The sequence below is a fragment of the Pituophis catenifer genome, unplaced genomic scaffold (genome assembly GCF_029215685.1).
Source record: "Pituophis catenifer annectens isolate HBS135680 unplaced genomic scaffold, rPitCat1.0.hap2 SCAF_4, whole genome shotgun sequence".
Classification (NCBI taxonomy): Eukaryota; Metazoa; Chordata; class Lepidosauria; order Squamata; family Colubridae; genus Pituophis; species Pituophis catenifer.
The window spans coordinates 130,635,176-130,659,273 of NW_027256884.1; the positions used below are offsets into that span (position 1 = coordinate 130,635,176).

The 24,098-nt window shown below is 46.8% G+C and overlaps 1 protein-coding gene across 1 annotated transcript in view; it reads right to left on the bottom strand.

Annotated features, from left to right (window-relative positions):
* PDE2A (phosphodiesterase 2A) overlaps nucleotides 1-24,098 on the bottom strand; it is a 206,578-nt gene that overhangs the window by 94,323 nt on the left and 88,157 nt on the right.

Genomic DNA, 24,098 nt, shown 5'->3' on the forward strand with positions numbered 1-24,098 from the left:
TTTGATTCTGTGCCTCTGTTCAAATCGCCAGTACCGATTCCAGCAGCTTTATTTAGCCTCTTTATAAAATAGACTAAAGGACTACAGGGAGAGGGGGAGAGAGAGATAGGATATCCTTGGACTGATATGAATCGTGTGGCGATATTTCTCTTTTCTTCTTCCTCCATTCCGGCGTCCAAGCTCCTGGGGCAGAAGGCGCAGAGAATCAAAAGATGACATTTGGCCAGGATTGAATCCTCAGCAGTCGGGTCTCACCTCTGCTGTGATTTCACATCTGACCCGAGAGGCTTTGTAAAAAAAAATCCCTGCTTGTTAGAGCTTGGCCCAGCTTCCCATCTGAAGCCGAGAACGGGCAAAGCGGGACGGGAGGCAGCCTGAGGCGGCAGTGATGGATAAGGGTGAATACCTGTAGCTCAGGTGTAGGATGAGGGCAGAGGATCTTTCTCCGAGCTTGTGGGTTGGTTTCTGTTACCAGGCTAGGTAACATCCTCAGCAGAGTTCAGGGCATGTCAGTATTGGTTTTCCTATCGTGTTTTCCCAAAAATAAGACACCCCCTGATATTAGTATACAGTATACAGTATCTGTATGACAAAATCGCTCAGATTCGGGAAGGGCTGGCCTCTGACTGGGTATGTCCGGACGGGATGACTGAGGCAGGTCTTGAGAGTGTTATCTGGGGGGAGTTCGATCCTGTGGCTCCCGAGGACATGGACAGGGTCCTGGGACGGCTGAACGCGACCACATGTTTATTGGACCCGCGAGCTGCACTGGCTCCCGGTGGTCTTCCGGGTGCGCTTCAAGGTGTTGGTGACCACCTTTAAAGCGCTCCATGGCTTAGGGCCGGGGTACTTACGAGACCGCCTTCTGCCACCAATAGCCTCCCACCGGCCAGTTCGCTCGCACAGAGTGGGCCTCCTCAGGGTGCCGTCCGCCAGACAATGTCGGCTGGCGACCCCCAGGGGGAGAGCCTTCTCTGTGACGGCGCCCACCCTCTGGAATAACCTTCCCCCAGAGTTACGTATAATAACAGACCTCCGGATTTTTCGTCGGGCCCTGAAAACCTATTTATTTCAACTAGCTGGGCTGGCTTGAGCTAAATTTTAAATTGATTTTAAATTGGGTTGTTTTAATTTACGGCCAGAATATTTAATTATTTTAATACTGTTTTTTAAATTTTGTATGCTTTGTTTTTACTTAGGCTGTGCACCGCCCTGAGTCCTATTTGGAGAAGGGCGGTATAGAAATTTAAACAAACAAATAAATAAATAAATAAATTAAGCCCTAAAATAAGACCTCCCCGAAAATATGCAACCGGTCCCCACCATTTCCTCTGGTTAGCGTTAGGGAGACAGAGCTGGAAATCAGGTAAGACAGCAAGAGGAGCCCCATCTTGCTCCACGTGCCCCCAAAATAATAAGACCACCCTGAAAATAAGGCCAAGCACTTATTTCGGGGTTCAAAAAAAAAAAATAAGACAGGGTCTTGTTTTCAGGGAAGCACGGTACCTGTTTATAAGGGCTTCCTGTGTTCAGGAGGTCTTGTGATGGGAAGGTCCCGTTAGCTGAGGGTCTTGTGATGGGTTCAAGGGAGGGTCACATCAGGTGAGGCTCTTGCGAGGGGTCTCGTGAGGGGCCAGGTGTGGTTCTCAACAGGTGAGGGTTTTGTGAGGATTGGGATGGACCATTTGATGGGTCAGTGGTGGGTTCCTCCCGGTTCAGTCCGGTTCGGCAGAGCTGGTAGCTGTGACGATATGACGTCACCGAACCGGTTCTCCCCCACCACATTATTACCTTTTATTTGCTCCCACCCCCAATCTATTGCTGCCTCCTGAGTCCCAGCTGATGACTAGAGGGAAAAAAACTGTTTAAACTCTTGCCGTGGGACTTCAAAGGGCCGCCCTACAGCTGATCAGTGTTAAAAGCAAACAAATGAGTCGGGTCGTAAGTGCGAGGACTGGTCGTACGTGCGAGGACCTTCCAGAAATGACTCTGACCAGCTAGCCACGCCCACCTAGTCACATGACCTCCAAGCCACACCCACAAAATAAGCCACGCCCACAGAACCGGTAGTAAAAAAATTTACTGAGGGCCACATCAGGTGAGAGTCTTGTGATGGGTCAGTGAGGGGCCAGGTGTGGTTCTCAACAGATGAGGGTTTTGTGAAGTTTAGGATGGACCTTTTGATGGGTCAAGTGTGGGTCACATCAGGTGAGAATCTTGTGATGGGTGAGGTGATGGGTCAGGTGAGGGTCTCATCAGGTGAGGGTGGGTCTTGTGATGGATCTTGCGATGGGTCAGGTAAGGGTCTTGTGATAGAACACAGCCAATGGCACTGACCCTTAACCAATCCATGCAAGGTCAGCCCCAACCAGCATTTCACCTCCCAATGACCCTCAACTGACGTGACCTCCCCATCACGAGACCCTCACTGGTGACCCTCACCTCACCCATCAGAAGACCCCCAGAAGACCCTCCCCTGACCTGACCCTCACCTGATGTCATCTCCCCATCATGAGAACCTCACTTGATGAGACCCACACCCGACCCATCACAAGAACCTCACCTGAGGTGACCCCCACCTGACCTGACCTCCCCATCATGAGTCCTACCGACCATACAAAGCAGAAAAAAGCCAACACTCACATCCCCTGAAGACGTTACCTAGATCGGTAACGAAACGTTCAGAAGCCAACCCAGGAGGAATCTCCGCCCTACGTGACAGATAATTTTGGAAACCGATATCCTGCTTCTCGTTTTGCAAAAAATCAGAAGCGCCCATTTTCAACCTCCGGCTGTCGAAATGTCTGTGTGTGTGTGGGGGGGGGAAGAATCAAAGCGTCTTAATCATTAGATCGCGGAGTTAATTAAAACCCGCAGCAATGGAGCTAAGAATGCAAATTAAAAGAAAAGGGGGGGGGAGAGAAGGAAAAAGGAAGAAACAGCGGCACGAAAAAGAGACCCCCCCACCCCACCCAGTGTCCAAGAGGAGAGAATATCACATACAAGACCACGGGGATGCTGGAATTGCCGTAAGTGCGAGGACCGGTCATAAGTCGCTTTTTTGCAGTGCTGTTCGAACAGTCACTAAGGGAATCGTTGCAACTCTAGGACGGAAAAGGAGGTCAAGAGCATGACCACCGAAGCCAAGGAAGAGCAAATGTACCTTGCAGCTACCTAGATTTCAGTGAAAAAACATTTTGATGGTAGAATCCGTACAAGAACGAAATTGTCTCCTTACAGACTTTGTCATTTTCCGTCTCTAGGTGGTTTTAAGATGAGGGTGTTTTCCTTATACAGGTAGTCCTCGGCTTGCAACCATTCGTTTAACGACCATTCAAAGTTTACAACACCATCAAAAAAAGAGATGGTTCGCACTTAAGACCGCCATAGCATCCCCACGGTCACGTGATCAGAATTTGGGCACTTGACATCTGTCTGTCTGTCTGTCTGCTTAAGAAGATCCATCTATCTATCCTACATTCTCCATTGATCTATCCTCCATCTATCTATCATCTGTTAATAAATAAGTTCTGCTTAGCAACATAAACTTTGGGCTCAATGGTGGTCGTAAGTCGAGGACTACCTGTATATCTTCTGACGCGGCTCCCAAATCTGGCTTCCTTTTATGATGCTAGGAATGCCAAGCCAGCAAGCACATTTCCATATGATTTACATTTCCCTGCAGCTTGCAAATCCTGGGACTCGTAATTCTGAAAAAACATCTGGAGGTCACCAGGCTGGGAACATCTGCTCTCAGCGAAGGCATCTCGGGGGCTGACAGAGACAGACTGCCATGGGCTTCGCATAGTCTAAACCGGTGGTCCCGGGTGCGGGTCTTCGCCAGGAGTTAATTAAATGTCTGAATTGGCTAACAGCCAGGCAGAGAGCTCGTCAATCATGAGCTGTAATGGCCCAACAGCAGAACTGGGATTCCTGTTGATGTGCAACAACTGGCTGTGAGCGTGGAGGGGAACATTTGTGCGATGCTTCACACACGGAGGGAAGGTCCCTTTGGTGAGGGGTGAAAAGGCATAATTGGGATGTTGGGATGTTCATAGCCTTGAAAGTGGGGAAACCGAGGCACAGAAAGTAAGAGGGGGGGCGGGGGAAGAGAATGATAGAGGGGGAGAGAGAGAAAGGAAGAGGGAAAGGGAGAGAGAAAGAGAGAGAATAAGAGAGAGAGAAACAGAGAGGAAGAGAGAAGAAGAAAGTGGGAGAGAGAGAGAGGCAGAAAGAGGAAAAAAGAGAAAGAGAAGGGGAGAGAAAGGGAGATAGTGAGAGAGGGGGGAAAGGGAGAGAAAGAAAGAGAGGGAAAGGGAGAAAGAAAGAGAGAATAAGAGAGAGAGAAACAGGGAAGAAGAGAGAAAAAGAAAGTGGGAGACAGAGAGGCAGAAAGAAGAACGTAGAGAGAAAGAGAAGGGGAGAGAAAGAGATAATGAGAGAGGGGGAGAAAGGGAGAGAAAGAAAGAGAGGGAGATGGAGAGAGAAAGAAAATAAAACAAAGAGAAAATGAGAGGGAGAGGGAGAGAAGGAGGAAGAGAAGGAAAAAGGGAGAGAGAGAGGAAGAGAGGGAGGGCAGGAAGGAGAAGAAGAGGGGGATGGAGGGAGAGAGAGAGAAAGAAAGTGAGAAGGACAGAGAGGGAGAAGAAGAGGGAGAGGGAGGGAGAGAGAAAGAAAGAAAGGGAGAAGGGAAGAAAGGGAGAGAGGGAGAAGAAGAGAGGGAGGGAGAGGGAGAGAAAGAAAGGGAGAGGGAGAGAGGGAGAGAGAGAGAAAGAAAATAAAAGAAAGAAAATGAGAAAGAGAGAGAGGGAGAGGGAGAGAAGGAGGAAGAGAAGGAAAAAGGGAGAGAGGAAGAGGGAGAGGAAGAGAGGGAGGGCAAGAAGGAGAAGAAGAGGGGGAGGGAGAGAGAGAGAAAGAAAGAAAGTGAGAAGGGAAGAGAGGGAGAAGAAGAGAGGGAGGGAGAGAGAGAGAAAGAAAGGGAGAAGGAGAGAGAGGGAGAGAGAGAGAGAAAGAAAGTGAGAAGGGGAGAGAGGGAAAAAGAGAGAGGGAGGGATGTTTGTGTTACACTTCTCCCAACTCTGGAATTTCAAACGAAGCCTCTTTGCCTTTCGCCCTCCCTCCCCAATTCCTTCAATCTCCGCGGAGCTCCAAGTGTCGATTTGGGATCTCAAGGCTTTTGCTGAGCTTGGTTGATTCCTTCACGTTGGACGGTAAGAAGAACAAACCATTTGATGCTCCTCGCTTGCCCTGCAGCGCCAATCGCGAATCAAACCTGAGCTCGCGCTGATGGGAAGATAGGAATCATCAGAAAACACCACCGTCTTCTTGACAAATCAAAGGCCACTGAAAAAAGCCGATGGGAGGCACCAGGTGTCTCCCTCTCATCCTTGATGACCCTGGCAGGAATTGGTGAGCCCGTCCCCATCAAACACTCCTGGTGAAATGAGGCTCATCATCACCCAAGAATCGGAAGTCACTCAATGACAGGACAATAACAACTGTGAATGGACAGTGGTTGACAAATGGGAGACATTACGACGACGTCCTTCTGTCACTCCAGCTGAGAAACAGCTGCGCAAGGAAGAGATTGACTGACCATCCTTGGCAGAGGTTATCCAAACTGTAGGTGGTCCCCAGTGGGGTGGGATGACCTTCGTCTGATCTGCTGACCACTGATGGGATGGATCTCAACCGTCCTCCTTCTTCTGCCTGGGCTGATTGAGAAGGATGGAAGGACAGCAAGGTTGTCCTTTCATTCTGCTCCTGGTGGAGGATGAGGCTGGAGAACCAAGTCAGGTAGTCAGAAGGTCCTTCAGGTGATGGTTCAAGGACTCCAAGAACTTCAGGCTGTACTAATTGTTGCTCAGAGGGAAAATCAGTTAGAAGGGAGTTGGAGGTGAATCTAACCAGGATACCTTCTTCAGATGAGACCACAACTGGGTGTCCCTGTAATTGAAGTTGTGTTAGAAGGAAGGTGAATCTAACCATTTTATCTTCTTCACAAATGAAACCACAGTTGGGTGTTCCTGTAACTTGAGTCAGTTTAGAAGGAAGTTAGAGGTGAATCTAACCATGATACCTTCTTCAAAGATGAAACCACAACTGCGTGTCTCTGTAACTTGAGTCTGTTTAGAAGGAAACTGTTTAGTTTCCACCCGTTGCTTCTTCTCCTGCCTTCAGGTGCTTTGGAGAAGAGGTGGACCCCCCCTCTTCTTTGGGGCAGCCCCTCAAATATTGGAAGACTGCCATCATGTCACCCCTAGTCCTTCTCTTTGTTAGATATCTTCTTTCTGAGTTTCCAACTTCCATTCCAGACCTCAGGGGACTATCTGAGAATGCCATTGAGTTCATTTCCCATCTCCTCAGGAGGTCTCTTCCGCATCTACATCGTGGTTTGGCGTGTCCAAATTCTACATACAATGACAATCCAAGACAGGCGTTGTGGCTAAGAGATGCTCTACAGTTGGTCTTTCAAGAGGAGACAAATTTTGCATTCTTCTGCACAGGGCACACCAGATGCCTTCAGAAGTATAATTCAGGGCAGTTGATTTACGAAGGACTCGTAATGACGCTTCGGATCTTGGCTTGCGGAAAAAAGAATTTAATTAAAATACGTGTGTGTGTGTCCCACAGAAGGCCTCTGCCAGTGGGACCCTCATCAGAAATTGCGTTGTGCCGAAACTGATCCTTTCTCGCTTCGCTTTGTGATGCAATTATGACAAGAACAAAGCTCTCTCCCATTCCGTGCAGGTGTGGTTGGGTGTACAAGACAAAAATGCGAGAGCGTGAATCATCCATCATTTTATTGCTCTGAATACAATCAAAGATATAATTTCAGAGTGGCGGGTGTACAAATGATTGGAGGGGTTTTGAGTCTTTGGATTCGACCCCGGAGTCATTTCGGTTAAGATGTGGGCGGCCGTATCAATGCTCTAATTAACTAAATGAATAAATTCCACAGGCGTACGAAACATGGCAGAGAAACGGAGGGAAGAGTTTCGAGGAAGGGAAGAAAGAGATGCTAACAAGACTGACGGTCGGGTAAGAGGGGTTTTGAACCCTAGGCTGAGAAAGTACAGGCGGTCCTCGACTTACGACCACAACCTAGGACCAAAAATTTATGTTGCAAAGCGAGATGTTGGTTCAGTGGGTTTTGCCCCCATTTTACGACGCTACAATTGTTAAATGATTCACTGCAGTCGTTAAGTTAGCAACACGGTCGTTAAGTGAGTCTGGCTTCCCTGTGGACTCTGCTCGTCAGAAGGTCGCAAAGGTGGATCGCGTGACACCCCTCCCCCCCCGGGGACACTGCCGTCATAAATATGAGCCGGTTGCTAAGGGCCTCAGTTCTGATCACGTGACCTTGGGGATGCGGTGATGGTCGTAGGTGTGAAAAACGGTCACAAGTCACCTTCTTCAGTGCTGTTGTAACTTCGAACGGTCACTAAACAAACTGTTGTAAGTCGAGGACTACCTGTACGTGGAAAAAATGTGTCTTCCCTTCCCTTCCCTTCCCTTCCCTTCCCTTCCCTTCCGAGACTCACAACGCATGTTGTGTCGCAGAATGGCTTGCTTGGAGGTAAGTTTCGCCCACTGCGTTTTGTAAAAAGAGGTTAAGTGTGACGGGCAAAGCCCGTCCCTGACCAGGTGGACATCGGCAGGACTTATCCTGGCCTTACACCTCAGCATGGAAGACCAAAGAAGCTGAATTGTAACCACGGTTCGGTTAGAACCAAACGGAGCCAGGTAGGTTTATAACGGCTCTGATTAAAACAATGTTGTTGTGTGAACACAGCTTACTGGGGTCAGCTTGTGGTTCTTTAGTGCTGGGTAGAGTTAGCCAGTATTTGTCAAACTTGGTGACTTTAAGGCAGAGGTCTTCACACTTGGCAGCTTTAAGACTTGTGGACTTCAACTCCCAGAATTCTCCAGCCAGCCATGCATGATAGAGTTGGAAGAGGCCAGAAGGACCATCTAAGTCCAGTGCTTCTCCACCAGGGCTGCTTTAAGACACATAGACTTCAAGTCCCAGAATTCCCCTGAAAGCCATGCATGATAGAGTTGGAAGAGACCAGAAGGATAATCTAAGTCCAGTGTTTCTCAACCAGGGCTGCTTTAAGACACATAGACTTCAAGTCCCAGAATTCCCCTGAAAGCCATGAATGATAGAGTTGGAAGAGGCCAGAAGGACCATCTAAGTCCAGTGCTTCTCCACCAGGGCTGCTTTAAGACGCATGGACTTCAAGTCCCAGAATTCCCCTGAAAGCCATGCATGATAGAGTTGGAAGAGACCAGAAGGATAATCTAAGTCCAGTGTTTCTCAACCAGGGCTGCTTTAAGACGCATGGACTTCAAGTCCCAGAATTCCCCTGAAAGCCATGCATGATAGAGTTGGAAGAGACCAAAAGGATAATCTAAGTCCAGTGTTTCTCAACCAGGGCTGCTTTAAGACGCATGGACTTCAAGTCCCAGAATTCCCCTGAAAGCCATGAATGATAGAGTTGGAAGAGGCCAGAAGGACCATCTAAGTCCAGTGCTTCTCCACCAGGGCTGCTTTAAGACGCATGGACTTCAAGTCCCAGAATTCCCCTGAAAGCCATGCATGATAGAGTTGGAAGAGGCCAGAAGGACCATCTAAGTCCAGTGCTTCTCCACCAGGGCTGCTTTAAGACACATAGACTTCAAGTCCCAGAATTCCCCTGAAAGCCATGCATGATAGAGTTGGAAGAGACCAGAAGGATAATCTAAGTCCAGTGTTTCTCAACCAGGGCTGCTTTAAGACGCATGGACTTCAAGTCCCAGAATTCCCCTGAAAGCCATGAATGATAGAGTTGGAAGAGGCCAGAAGGACCATCTAAGTCCAGTGCTTCTCAACCTTGGTGGCTTAAAAACATGGACTTCAAGTCCCAGAATTCCCCTGAAAGCCATACATGATAGAGTTGGAAGAGGCCAGAAAGACCATCTAAGTCAGAGGTCTCCAACCTTGGCAACTTTACGACTTGTGGACTTCAACTCCCAGAATTCCCCAACCAGCACTGGCTGAGGAATTCTGGGAGTTGAAGTCCACAAGTCGTAAAGTTGCCAAGGTTGGAGACCCCTGATCTAAGTCCAGTGTTTCTCAAACTTGGCAGCTTTAAAATATATGGACTTCGAGTCCCAGAATTCCCCTGCCAGGCACGAACGATAGAGTTGGAAGAGGCCAGAAGGATCATCTAAGTTCTGGCTGGCTGGGGAATTATGGGACTTGAAGTTCGGGTGGCTTAAAGTCACCAACATGGCAGAAAACACTCATTCCTCATTATTTAAGGCATAAATAATGCCTTAAAAATCTGCATAATTAGAAAACGGGGAAACAGGATTACAGCAGGCTACAAGATCAGCCACTGGCGTTTTAGCATTTTTTTCCTTTTTTAAAAAACCCCTCAGCCCAGCCAAATTACAGAAAGATTTGTCGGCACTTAAATGTAACGGCCAAAATTCTGCTTGCGCACCAAAAGGCAGAAGGTTGTGGAAAACAGGATTAGCAGCAGAGGCAGAAATGCTCCCGGGGGCTGGTTTGCTTCTCCTCAGGTTCACACTCAATTGGAGAAAGCAAATTTGCACTCCAGCAAAACCTTTGAAAAAGGTGGGGGGGTGGGGGAGAGAGAAAATAAATAGATTTCCCCCCCCCCCCCCCCAGGGATGTGTTTTTGGCTAGTGCGTTGTGTTCTTAACGTCTGTGCAAACATCCTGCCTTCCACATGGTATTGTCTGGTCTCCAGCTTCTCTGGATTGTTCTCCTAGGTGGATTCCTACAGCCAGAGCAGGAGAGCTTTCCACAGAAGGGTCCCGAGAGGTCATCTACTCCAACCCCCTTGTCCAGAAGGGAGGCTTGTTCCTCTGCTTCATAGCTGCCACAGCCAGGAAAATCCTCCTCATTTTCTCTCTGTAAAACTTTCATCCGTTGGTTCTGGTTCTACTTTGGGGCTTTATGAAGAAGAAATTCAGTCAATCAATCAAAACAGAGCTGGAAGGGACCTTGGAGGTCTTCTAGTCTAACCTCGAGCAGGAGACCCTATACTATTTCAGATAAGTGGTTGTCTGGGCGACTTACAAATTAATTGTAAATCACCCAGAATCATTGATTGGGATGGGGGGAGGGGGGGGAAGGGGTATAGAAATTGAATGAAAGAAGGAACAAACAAACAAACAAATGAAATCTACCCTTTTTTCTCTAGGACAGCTTTTCAAGGACTAAAAGACTGCTACAGGTAGTCCTCGACTTATGACCACAATTGAGCCCATAATTTCTTCTGTTAAATGAGACATTTCCTCCTAAGTGAATTTTGTCCCATTTTACGACCGTTCTTGCCACCTTCGTTAAGTGAATCGCTGCAGTTATTAAGTCAGTCACACAGTCGTTAAGTGGATCCAGCTTCCCCGTGGACTTTGCTCGTCAGAAGGTCGCAAAAGACGATCGTGTGACACACACACACACACACACACCCGGGACGTTGCAAAACCGTCGTAAATACAAGTCAGTGGCCGAGCGTCTGAAATTTTGATCACATGACCACAGGGGATGCCGCAACGGTCGTAAGTGTGAAAAAAGGTCATAAGCCAGCTTTTTTCAGTGCCGTCATAACTTTGAACGGTCAATAAACGAACTGTTGTGAGTCAAGAACTACCTGTAATCAGTTAGTGGTTTCACACTCACACACACACCTCGAGAAGCCTCTGGCTGCAAGTAGTCCAGCAAAACGCACAACGGCTTCAAGGCCAGAAGTCCAGCGGGGCCAGGAAATAAGTCAATGAGTCCAAGAAGCAAAGGAATAAGGCAAGAAGTCCAGCGAACTCCAGATGTCGGCAACAGCACACAAAGCTCCACAAATTTAGTGTTTGTTCCCGACAAACGTCCCTCCCCACAGCCTCTCTTTAAGTCTCAGTCCCCAGGTGTGCCTTGTGAAGAGGGGTGGGGCACTCTCCTCCTGAGTCCGGTCGGCCTGCGCTGTTCTTGCCTCCTCTCCACTCTCCATGCTCGGGGATCAGGAGGGGGCGGTCCTTGCTCGTTGTCTGAGCTCTGTTGCTCCTCCTCTCCACTGCCTGCCCTCTCTTCCCCCCTCTCTCAATCGTCCTGCCCCCATTCCTCCCTATTGGCAAGCCATTCCAAGCCCGAGGGGCTGCCTCATCTTGCTCCTCCCCTGTTCCTCCGAAGCCAACGAGGCCGCCCCCTCAGTCTCCGTCGGCCCCAGCTCCAGCTCATCCTCCTCCGCGGATTCAGGCTCCGACGGGGGGCACGGCAGGAACGGAAGAAAGCCAGAAGCTGCCAGAGAGAGACTGTCTCCCTCGGGAGGAGGAGTCAAGTGGGGTATTAGTCTAGAATCCTTATGTAGCCACAAGTCAGTAAGGTCCAATTCCCCGCTTGAATGCAGTCTAAAAACACCTAGAAATTTCTAGAAGCCAGTCAGTATTATCCGTACTCAGAGCTGATTGTGCTGTAGGAGGCTGAGTGGTCAGGCACCCTTATGTAAAGTTGTGTGGGTGTCCATTTTGTTGAAAGATGTTACATATGCGGTCTGTTTTTCCTTTTCTAGCGTTGTGGGTTGCTGCAGCGAGTCGGCGCTCATCGGAATAGCGTCCTTACACAGCTCGCTTGTGGGAGGTTGGGTGGCGGAGGGCTCGGTTCGTGTGGGTGGCTTTGTGAGAGATTTGCGTTTCTAATTTGCTGTCATTTCCTCCGCTGATGGGGATAGAAAAGCTCAGGAGGGAACAAAAAAGAAGGAACAAAAAAAAAAAAAAAGAAAAGAAAAAGGAAGGGACCCAACAAAAGGAACGAAGGAACGAGGGAGGGCAGGCGAGGCGATTAGAAAATGTCAGAAAAAATGATTTCATGCTCTCGACGCACATCAAAACAGGCAGAGAAACAGCACCAGAAGGGATCTAAAGTGCAACTAGACACATACACACACACACACAGGCGTGCATGCACACACACACAACTCCCAGGATGCCCCCTGATTTTATTGAAATGGGTCTCGGGAAGAAAGGAAAGGAAGAAAGTTGGAAACTGCCCGAGTGAGACTGTCTCAGCTGGGAGGAGGAGTCAAGTGGGGTATTATCCTGGAATCCTTATGTAGGCACAAAGTGCAATCCCTACTTGAATGCCACTGTCAAACTATTCACTAAGTCTGCACTACTATTAACCTTTCCAAGCCCGAGGGGCTGGAATTCCCATCACCCACCTCCTCCCACTTATGACTGCAGGACTGTAATCTTGTTGCTGGTATCCTTAACGATTTATATTGATATTATTTCCTGATTGCTTATTTGTTCCCTGTGACTATCATTAAGGGTTGTACCGTATAATTCTTGATGAATTGGTGGCGCAGCAGACTAAAGCGCTGTTAAGTAGCACCAGCTGCCTGCAATTCCTGCAAATCCGAATCTCACCAGGCTCAAGGTTGACTCAGCCTTCCATCCTTCCGAGGTAGGTAAAATGAGGACCCGGATTGTGGGGGCAATAAGCCCCAAAATGCCAGGGAATTTGCTGCAAAGGAGTATAAATCCTTCCATTCCCCACCAGAGCCAAGGAAGCTTCTTGGATGAGAAGCGAAACGTCTTCAAAGAAAAACCAGAAAGTCCAGTTGAAAAAACCGCCTTTGGGACAAGGAGACATTTTGAGAGAAGGGGGAACAACTGATCCGTGGAACTGCTTCTCCCCAGGAGTTGTGAGTGCAGTAAAAAACTGGAGTTTTTTTTAAAGAAGAGATTGGACAGCCATTTTTCGAGATGGCCTATGGTCTCCTGCTTGAGCAGGGGGTTGGACTAGAAGACCTTGGGAGGTCCCTTCCAGCCCTATTTGTTCTATTTGTCAATGACCAAAATAAAATCCTCTTCTGATGATACTGATACAACTCTAGAACCCTCTCGTTCAGTGTTTCTCAACCTTGGAAGCTTGAAGATGGGTGGACTTCAACTCCCAGAATCCCCCTTCCTTTCTTTCTTTCTTTCTTTCTTTCTTTCTTTCTTTCTTTCTTTCTTTCTTTCTTTCTTTCTTTCTTTCTTCCTTCCTTCCTTCCTTCCTTCCTTCCTTCCTTCCTTCCTTCCTTCCTTCCTTTCTTCTTTTCCTCTTTCTCCTCCTATCTGCAAACTCCTCTCTCTTCCAGCACTGAAGATGTTCCCTAGTTGGGTCATGAAACGTCTGCAAGAAAACAAGCCGACTCAGAGAACACCAAGGACCTCCTCGTGTCAACCCCGAGATACAAATATTCTCCTTTATCATCAGGAAAGGGACTCAGCCTGATTCACTGGAGTATACAAAAGGGGCTTGGGAGTCCAATTCAGTTCAATTCGGAATAGAGCCGGAAGGGACCCTTGGAGGTCATCTAGTCCAGCCCTCCGCTCAAGCAGGAGGCTCTATATACCCGTGGATGGCGAACCTATGGTCACGCGTGCCAGAGGTGGCACGCACGCACTGCCCTCTCTGATGACGGCATGTGAGCCGTTGCCCCAGTTCAGCTCCGCACTGCATGCCATGCACCCATGCCTCCCGCTGGCCAGCTGGTCTTCGGATCTCGGCTGCGCATGCGCGGGGGGCATGTGCAGGGAGTGCATTTGTAGGGGGCGTGTGTGCATGCGTGGAGGCAGGCCGCATTCAGGGGGTGCATGTGTGGGGATGGGGCACATGCACACACATTGAATTTTGGGGGTTCGGGCGTGCGAGCACCTTCACACACACACTTTACGCACTCAGTCCGGAAAAGGTTAGCCATCGCTGCTCTATACTATTTCAGATGGGTGGCTGGCCAGTCTTTTCTTCAATGCCTCCAGTGATGAAGCGGCCACAATATCTGGTGGCAAGCAGTTCCACAGGTTAATCGTTCTCACTGTTAGGAAGTTTCTCCTTAATTCCAGGTTGCTTCTCTCCTTGGTTAGTTTCCATCCGTTGCTTCTTGTCCTGCCTTCCGGTGCTTTGGAGAATAGCTTGACCTCCCCCTCCTCTTCTTTGGGGCAGCCCCTCAAATACTGGAATATTTGCTCTCATGTCCCTCCTAGTCCTCCATTTCTCTAGACTGGTCAAATCGAAATCCTGCAAGGGTTCTTCCTATGTTTTAGTTTCCAGGTCTTTAATCCTCCTAGTTGCTCTTCTCTGCACTTTTTCCAAAGTCTCAACCTCTTTTTTGTAATGTGGGGACCAAAAAGGGAATGCAGGATTTCCAGGTGTGGCCTTGTTAAGGCTTTACAAAGCGGTACTAAGACTTCACATGATTTTGATTCCATGCCTCTGTTTATACATCCAAGGATTGTATTAGCTTTTTTTTTTTTTTGGTGCTGCTTGCAAGATTCTGTAACTCCATAAAAGTAAAGTTTAGCCTTCCCTTCCTCGAGAGTTGATTTCATGGTCAAGTTCTACCTCGTGCGGCTGACATCAATCTTGTAATTCTGCTCCTCGGTGGCTCCCCTCCCACTCCTTTATACTCCTTATACTCCAGTGACTTTGGGAGGCGTCCCTCTGAAAGATTTCTGGATGCTATCCAGATGTTCTGGACTTTAAAAATGCTTTATTGCTTTTTTGCCTGGGCAACGGAGCCTGAATATCTCCATCAAGGTCACCTTTCTGATTCTCTACAGAGGTCCAAGGTAGACCTTCAAGAAGACCCTCCTTGCGTGAGCAGGGGGTTGGACTAGATGACCTCCAAGGTCCCTTCCAACTCTCTTACCTTGATATACAAGCCAAGAGGCTAAATCGCGGTGGGGAGTTGCCCTCCTCCTTCAGAAGCCTTCATAGGGACCACAAATGGTCATAGGACAGAGGTTGTGTAGTAGACCCAGCCCTGAGCAAAGGGGATGGATTACATGACCTCGAGGGTTCCTCCCAACCTTGTGATTCTTCCATCCCTGACTGGAGATCAAAGCAGAACCTCAATCGATGCAAATTACTCCTTTTCTCGCCAGGAGTCCATTGTTCCTTATTCTATAAGGCTGCTATATGTTTCTTTATTCTTTATTGTTGTTGTTTTTTCCCCCTTCTTTCTCTCCTTCTTTAAAAACGGAAGATGAATTCATAACCTTGTTCCCTCCTTCTCCGCCCCGGCCCCAGGAGGTTCAGCCGAGAACAGTAAAATTAGAAGATGACAACATAGCCCATTAGTCTTCTAATTCAGTCTGGAAAAGGTACAGCGGCTCGGTAATTCAATCACATTGACTTAAGGAGGCCTGCTCAACTCCTGCCAGGAGAGAGGAAGAAGAAAATAATTCTTTTTCCCTGAGCCGTGGACATCACCAACAAGAATCAGGGGGTGGCAGCCTGCTGCGCCAGGCCAAACCTGGCTCATGGAGACCCTCTCATCATCATCATCATCATCATCATCATCATCATCATCATCATCATCATCTAATGACCTCATAATCCCTTGTGGGGTGGAGTCTGGGCAACTGAATGGAGCTTGCAGAGTGTTTTTAATGGCCGGATGCCTTTCCTGTTGCTAGTGAGGAGTTTTGTTCAGCAGATACTGGTATATTCTCATCGTGCCCAGAGAGAGAAATATCTGCCTCTACCTAGGATCGAACTCACAGCTTCCTGATGGTGAGCTGAGAGCTCCACCTCTAGGCCACCGCACCACTCATGGAGACCCTCTTATGTAGCCCTCGAAACATCTCCTCGCCGTGAAGGTGTTATTTCTCTCCGTTTCGAGATGGGAAACTGAGGAACATGGGTAGGGCGGCCCTTAAAATAGATATATCTCAAACAAAAGGGCCATAAAATAATACGATAAAATAACCCACCCCCGGATTTACTTAACATCTGTGGCAAGAAAGGTCATAAAGGGGAGGGACAAACCTCACTTAATAACTGTCTCGCGTAACAACAGAAATTTTGAGCTCAATTTTGGTCGTAAGTCGAGGACAGCCTATATAACGTACACTACTGATGTACTGTATGTTTTTACTATTCGCTGTTCTTTTTAATGACCGGAATTCTGTCAACCGGGTACTTCTGTTTAAATTTTATTCTTAATTTTTAATGCTGTATTAGAATGCGTCCGTTTTATATTTCAGAACGTGTCGCCTCTCTGCCTCTGTTTTATGATCCACACTTGATTCTTTTATTTGCACAATCTCTTTTTTATATTCTTTCCAAAATGTATGATGATAAAATGAGGAACAAAGAACTATTGGAAAAGAAGGAACTAATATATATATATATATATATATATATATATATATATATATATATATATATATATATACATTTGTTTTCTGACATACATATATATATAGCATGGCAAGCGTGTTAAACTCTGGTTGAAAAATGTCAGGGGTTGCATTCTCACAACCCCCCTCAAAGTTCCAAAATGTCTCCATTAATTTTATACATTTTAGAGCAGAAGATTAGGGCTGATCTGTAAACACCAACTTATTTTCTCCAAAAGATGCCAAATCTAACCGCGTAGAGAAGGTACGCAGACCCCGACTTCTGCTTTTTTCTAATTTCCAGAAAAAAAAGGAGAAAAGTTAAAATACGACTGCATTAAGACTCACACGTTCAGCAGGATAAAAGCATTCTCATACTTTCAAAGGATGGGAAAAGGTGAGCATCCTAAACCAAGCCAAAAATGCCAGAGAATTCCTGGAAGCCTGGCACTCAGACGAACGGGCCACCAACAGGGACATAGAGATAAACGATGTTTACACGCCATTCACAAGAAATAATCTAAAACCTAAGTAGTAGTGAACAAACAGACCAAAAACACACCTGCTTTCCAGCAATCCGCACCCGGATGAGCAGAGATTAACATCCAGATTAATACTTGGAACAAAACCAAGTTCCCAAATCAAGGAGTGACCAACTCAGACAAATAATCCAACGGTAAACATTAGCCTAATCAATGAACCACCAAGAAGCTTCCCACCAACACTGACAGAACAAAGCACTAGTGAATAAAGAGAGCAAACCCCCCTCCTTCCTTGCACTGATGATGTTCCCTAGTTGGGTCATGAAACGTCTGCAAGAAAAGAGCCAGAGAGCGTCAGAGACCCCACACTCCTCTTCCTCCTCCTTTCTGCAAATCCCACTGCCTTCTAGCACTGATAACGTTCCCTAGTTGGGTCTTGAAACGTCTGCAAGAAAAGAGCCAAGCTCAGAGAGCATCAGGGACCCCACAGCCCTCCCCCGCCTCAGCCTCCTCTTCCTCCTCTTCCTCTTCCTTTCTGCAAACCCCACTCCCTTCTAGCACTGATAACATTCCCTAGTTGAGTCATGAAACGTCTGCAAGAAAACCATGAAGCTCAAAGCACATCAGGGACCCCACAATCCTCCTCCTCCTCCTCCTTTTTCCTTTTTCCTTTTTCCTTTTTCCTTTCTCCTTCAGTGGCCATAAAGCGAGAACTTCCTGTACCAAACCGCCATTAAAGGGAAGCCTAGAATACACTTCTCCTGCTGTAATATCAAACCAAATGCAAAAAAAAAAACCCTGATTATTTCACATCTATTGGGCCTCTTCAATAAAGCTTTATTGTACTTCCTTGTGATCTTCTTGCCTGCTACATTGGGTCCCTTTGGATTCGAGCTATTTCAAATGTTAATTTTGTTCTGGGGAAACTCCCCGTTTTCCTTTTCTTTTTAAAAAGAGATTTATGTTCTGCTGAAGTATACACCGATGATTTGAAAACGAACAGGAAAAATACCCGAAACGGCGCACGGTACATATTTTAGTTAGAAAGTAATCAATACTACCCATCAGTTACTCAACAGGCTGAAGAATTAAGTTCCATTTTTCTAGCTTTTATAATAGACAGTCCCATTTGGAAATGATTTAGAGAAAAGAAGGACTGGAGGGGGGGGGGGAGACATGATAGCCATCTTCCAGTATTTGAGGGGCTCCCCCAAAGAAGAGGGGGGTCAAATTATTCTCCAAAGCTCCTGAAGGCAGGACAAGAAGCAATGGATGGAAACTAATCCAGGAGAGAAGCAACCTGGAATTAAGGAGAAACTTCCTAACAGCGAGGACAATTAACCAGTGGAACTACTTGCCACCAGAAGTTATAGATGCTCCATCACTGGAAGTTTTTAAGAAGAGGTTGGATAACCATTGGTCTGAAATGGTACAAGGTTTCCTGCCTGAGCAGGGGGTTGGACTAGAAGACCTCCAAGGCCCCTTCCCACTCTGCTCTTCTATTCTGAATCTATACAGATTTTGTAGGCTCTGGAGTGCTTGTTTATTTTCTCTGCGGAGAATTTTTTTTTTTAAAAAAAAACCACGACTTTAAGAACAAACGAGCTTGCAATGTGTAAACTAGATCCTGGAATGTCCCATAACGGGATTGAGGAGACGGCTTCTTTTGATGGAGCCCGGTAACCCTTTGGACTTGAAAATCCCCTCAAGGGGCTTGCTGGATCAAAGCCCGAGGATTTGCAAAGCCTTCAATCCTTTCTGAATTTCTTTCCCTCCGACCGTGATGTATGCCAGAACTTTCTCGCTGCTGAGTCAGCAAGCGATGGAGAAGAGGCTTCCCTCAACAGCTTTACAACTCCGTCTTAAAAAGCGGTGGGGGTTCCCCCCCCCCAAAGCTGGAAAAATCCAAAGCTCGTGCAATTTGATATATGGCTAGTCCTCAACATACGACCACAATGGTGGAGGTTTGCCTCATTTTACGACCTTGCTTGCCACAAGGGCATCATTGCAGTTGTTAAATTACTGACTTTGCCTGTCAGAAGATCCCAAAAGGGGATTTATTTCATTTATTTGTTTTTTTATTTATATGCTGCCCTTCTCCGGAGACTCAGGGCGGCTTACAATGTGCTCAGCAATAGCCTTCATCCTTTTGTATATTTATACAAAGTCAGCTTATTGCCCCCACAAACTGGGTCCTCATTTCACCTACCTTAGAAAGGATGGAAGGCTGAGTCAACCTTGAGCCTTGGAGAGATTCGAACCAGCAGAAATTGCAGGCAGCTGGAAGCTAAATACTACCTTTCAACAATAGCATTAGTCTGCTGCGCCACTCAGGATCACGTCACCCCAGGTCACTGTGACCTTCATAAATATAAGTCAGTTGCCAAGCATCCAAATTTTGATCAGGTGATCACGGAGAGGCTGCAACGGTTGTAAGTGTGAAAAATTGTCATAAGTCACTTTTTCCCCGGGCATTGTCACTAAATGAATTGTAAGTGGAGGATTACCTGTACAATGTAGGACTTGATGAAAGGGTCATTATATTATGAAATACATTGCGGTTAACCTTAGGATTTGTAAGCATCTATGGAAATTCTCAGTCATCCCGGCCATGGTTTCCCCAAAGAGCTGGAGAAGCTTCTTGGACGAGAAGTGAAACGTCTTCAAAGAAAAGCCTTAGTATTTGTAAATGGTATAGCCATGTGTGGCAAAAGGAGGTAGGTAACACATGACATCAAATTTGTGAGTTTTGTACTTTAACACATGGACTCTGAGAGGAATACTGTTGTGGCTCCATTGCCTGAGCCTGGGCTATCAATAGATGCAGACTCTGAGAGTGAGGGAGAGGAGTTGGCAAGGCCTCCCTCTCCAGGACCCTCCTCTCTGGCAATGCCTCCGGAGGACACTGAAGGCCAAGAGATAGGCCCAGAGCCAAGCACGTCCCCGCAGCCACAGGTGGACAGCGACGAAGGAGATAAGTGCTGGCTGGATCCTCGACAGCGGCGCAGGGAGAAGCGTGCGCAGCAGAGGGGAACGCGTGCCAGAGATTAGCTGAGTCACTGGACCACACCCCACAGAGTATAAATGTGGGTGTGGTGGCCGGTTCAGTTTGTGACGAGCAAAAACTAGAAATAATCCATGATCTCTGCGTTACTGGACTTCTGCCTGCCTTGTCGGACTGCATTTGGACTAATCCTTGTATTGCGGAATCTTTGCCTGTTTTATCGGAATGCTGGCAGTCTAATCTTTGTTTTGTGTGAGTAAAGTCTGAATTGGCAGCTAGCCACTGGGTTGCTGCCAGCTTTATCTTCAAAAAGTTTTGTCGTGTGGCTTATTAACTCCAGGCCGTCTGTGGGGGTGCGTGTGGGGTACGGGGACAGAACAAATACAGAATAACAAGTCGGAAGGGACCTTGAAGGTCTTCTAATCCAGCCCACTCCTGCTCAGGCAGGAGATCCTATAATATGATATAGGGCCTATATCATTTCAGACAAATGGTTGTCCAATCTCTTCTTAAAAACTTCCTATGTTTCTCTGTTTTATAGTCTTACCACTTTCATAGTTATCATTATTAGATTTTTTAAAAAATTATGGCTTGGAATGATCAAACAATAGAGACCTTATATGACAGGTCCAGAAATGTCCAAAGAGGTCAAAAAAGTCAAGAGAATAATAATAACAGAATAACAGAACAGAATGCCAGAGTGGGAAGGGACCTCGGAGGTCTTCTAGTCCAGCCCCCTCCTCAGGCAGGAGACCCTATCCCATTTCAGACAAATGGTTGTCCAATCTCTTTTTAAAACCCTCAGTGATGCACCCACAACTTCTGGTGGCAAGCTGTTCCACTGATTTAATTGTTTTCACTGTCAGGAAATTCCTCCTTAGTTCTAAGTTGCTTCTCTCCTTGATGAGTTTCCACCCGTTGCTTCTTGTCCTGCCTTCAGGGGCTTTGGAGAATAGGCGGAGCCCCTCTTTTTTTGTGGCAGCCCCTCAAATCTTGGAAGATGCTCTCCTGTCTCCCCTGGTCCTTCTCTTCACTAGACTAGCCAGGCCCAGTTCCTGCAACCCGTTCATCCTATGTTTTAGTCTCCAGTCCCCTCATCATCCTGGTTGCTCTTCTCTGCACTATTTCCAGAGTCTCAACATATCATCCTTCTGTGCAGAATACAGTTGTGTTGCTTCAATAGCACCCTGGTGTGTGCAGTTGGGCTTCACACACCAGCTCAAGTGTTGAGCTAGGCCATCAAGATCACCCAAAAATCCAAAAGATGTTTATTTATTTATTTATTTTTTAAAATTTGATTTACATGCCGCCCTTCTCCGGAGACTCAGGGCGGCTTACAATGTGTTAAGCAATAGCCTTCATCCTTTTGTATATTTATACAAAGTCAGCTTATTGCCCCCACAATCTGGGTCCTCATTTTACCCACCTTAGAAAGGATGGAAGGCTGAGTCAACCTTGAGCCTTGGAGAGATTCGAACCAGCAGTAATTGCAGGCAGCTGTGTTAATAACAGGGTGCTTTAGACCACTGTACTAACTCTCACTGTATTTTCAAGCAGTGAGAGCTGAACTGAGCTCTGCTCAGCTAATCTTTCAGTAGAAAAGTCAGTTCAAAGGCTAAGAATTTACGTAGTTCATTTAAGCCAATTTTCAGATTTATTTATTTATTTATTTATTTGATTTATATGCCGCCCTTCTCCGGAGATTCAGGGCGGCTTACAATGCGTTAAGCAATAGCCTTCATCCTTTTGTATATTTATACAAAGTCAGCTTATTGCCCCCACAAACTGGGTCCTCATTTCACCTACCTTAGAAAGGATGGAAGGCTGAGTCAACCTTGAGCCTTGGAGAGATTCGAACCAGCAGTAAATTGCAGGCAGCTGTGTTAATAACAGGGTGCGTAGACCACTGTACTATCAAGGCTCTTCTGGCTCTTTATTTATTTATTAGTTCAATTTATATGCCGCCCTCCTCCGAAGACTCAGGGCGGCTTACAATGCACTTATAGCAATGGCCTTTGTTCTTTTGTATATACCTGCTTATTAGGGCTTTTGGCCCCCCATAAGCGGTGTTTCTACAAATCGGTATAAACAGACATGTTTATACAACATATCTACCGCCTTCACGGGGTCCTCAATTTACCTACCTCGAAAGGATGGAAGGCTGAGTCAACCTTGAGCCTGGTGAGATTTGAACTCGCACTAATTGCAGGCAGCTGGCAGCTAAGTGCTACTTAACAGCACTTTAGTCAGCTGCACCACCAAGGCTCTTTTTGTGCGTGGACGAAGCAGAGGTTGTTGTACATGGCCAGATTTTATGCAGGATTGCGCAAGATTTTACCAACGTCGAATGAGATGCACCGATCTGCAGTCGTTCCCTGGTTGTAATTATTTTATCTTAACGACATCCACACTCAATTCTGCGTGGCAGGAGCCGATAGATGAACAGGTTGCTGATTTCCATCTTAATAAGCTTGATGGAAAATAATTGCCCTACTACAATTGAATCAGGCTGCTTTTTTTTTTAATAAATTGATTAAGCTGCTAATTTGATCTCCAAGCCTTACGGTACAAGTTGTGGGGAGAGATGGGGGTAAATTCGTAGCAGAAGACACGTGTGGGGTTCTAGACGCAATGAAACCCAAAAGCTCCTTTTGAGTTTTTAAGCTGAGAGGGGTGAAAATCATTTTGGTTCTTTGTTCCCGTCATAAGAATATAGGAATTGGCAGTTTACTTAGTAAACCAAATTTCAGAAAATTGAGATTTGGAAAAAAAAAAAACCAACCCTCAAAATCTTGAGATACAAAAAATGAAAGTTGGAGTAAAGAAATGGAAGGGAAGGGAAGGGACGGTAAGGGAGGAGAGGAGAGGAGAGGAGAGGAGAGGAGAGGAGAGGAGAGGAGAAGAGAAGAGAAGAGAAGAGAAGAGAAGAGAAGAGAAGAGAAGAGAAGAGAAGAGAAGAGAAGAGAAGAGAAGAGAAGAGAAGAGAAATTAGAAGAAAAAAGAATAGGATAGGGTAGGGTAGGGTAGGGTAGAATAGACTAGAATAGACTAGACGAGACGAGACGAGACGAGACGAGGAGAGGAGAGGAGAAGAGAAGAGAAGAGAAGAGAAGAGAAGAGAAGAGAAGAGAAGAGAAGAGAAGAGAAGAGAAGAGAAGAGAAGAGAAATTAGAAGAAAAAAGAATAGGATAGGGTAGGGTAGGGTAGGGTAGGGTAGAATAGACTAGACTAGAATAGACGAGACGAGACGAGACGAGACGAGACGAGACGAGACGAGGAGAGGAGAGGAGAGGAGAGGAGAGGAGAGGAGAGGAGAGGAGAGGAGAGGAGAAGAGAAGAGAAGAGAAGAGAAGAGAAGAGACGAGACGAGACGAGACGAGACGAGACGAGGAGAGGAGAGGAGAGGAGAGGAGAGGAGAGGAGAGGAGAAGAGAAGAGAAGAGAAGAGAAGAGAAGAGAAGAGAAGAGAAGAGAAGAGACGAGACGAGACGAGACGAGACGAGACGAGACGAGACGAGGAGAGGAGAGGAGAGGAGAGGAGAGGAGAAGAGAAGAGAAGAGAAGAGAAGAGAAGAGAAGAGAAGAGAAGAGAAGAGAAGAGAAGAGAAGAGAAGAGGTGGATGGGACCTTGGAGGTCTTCTAGTCCAACCCCCTGCTCAAGCACGAGACTCTATACCAGTGATGGCTAACTTTTTCCGGACCGAGTGCGCCCGAACCCCCAAAATGCATGCCCCATGCGGCCCCTTGCATGCACCAATCTTTAAAAGCTCCAGTAATGAAGCATCCACAACTTCTGGTGGCAAGCTGTTCCACTGGTTAATTGTTCTCACTACCAGGAAATTCCTCCTTAATTCTAGGCTGCTTCTCTCCTTGATTAGTTTCCATCCGTTGCTTCTTGTTCCGCCCTCAGGTGCTTTGGAGAATAGCTTGACTCCCTCTTCTTTGTGGCAGCCCCTGAGATAATGGAAGACTGCTATCATGTCTCCCCTGGTCCTTCTTTTCATTAAACCAGACATACGCAATTCCAGCAACTGTTCTTCATATGTTTTATTCTCCACTCCCCTAATCCTCTTTCTTGCTCTTCTCTGCACTCTTTCCAGAATCTCAACATCTTTTTTACACTGTGCCGACCAAAACTGGAGTTTCTTTGATTGTTCCTCACCTACAGACAGAAATCTGCCCAAATGAAAGCAACTACCGTACTTGCATCATGAAAGGTATACTCTGGAAACCGTTAAGGAGCAGCTGTCCTCACCCTCTTTCTCTCACACATCTTCGCTGTCTCTTGGTCCTCTAGAAGGCAGCCCCTCCCTCTTGGGAATCCAGGCTACGTTCCACCACATCCCATCAGACAGATTCCACCCCATTACCTTCTGCCTCTCAGGGACCTATTGATTTGTTCAAAGCAGTAGATCGTATCTTAATCTAGTCCAGTGTTT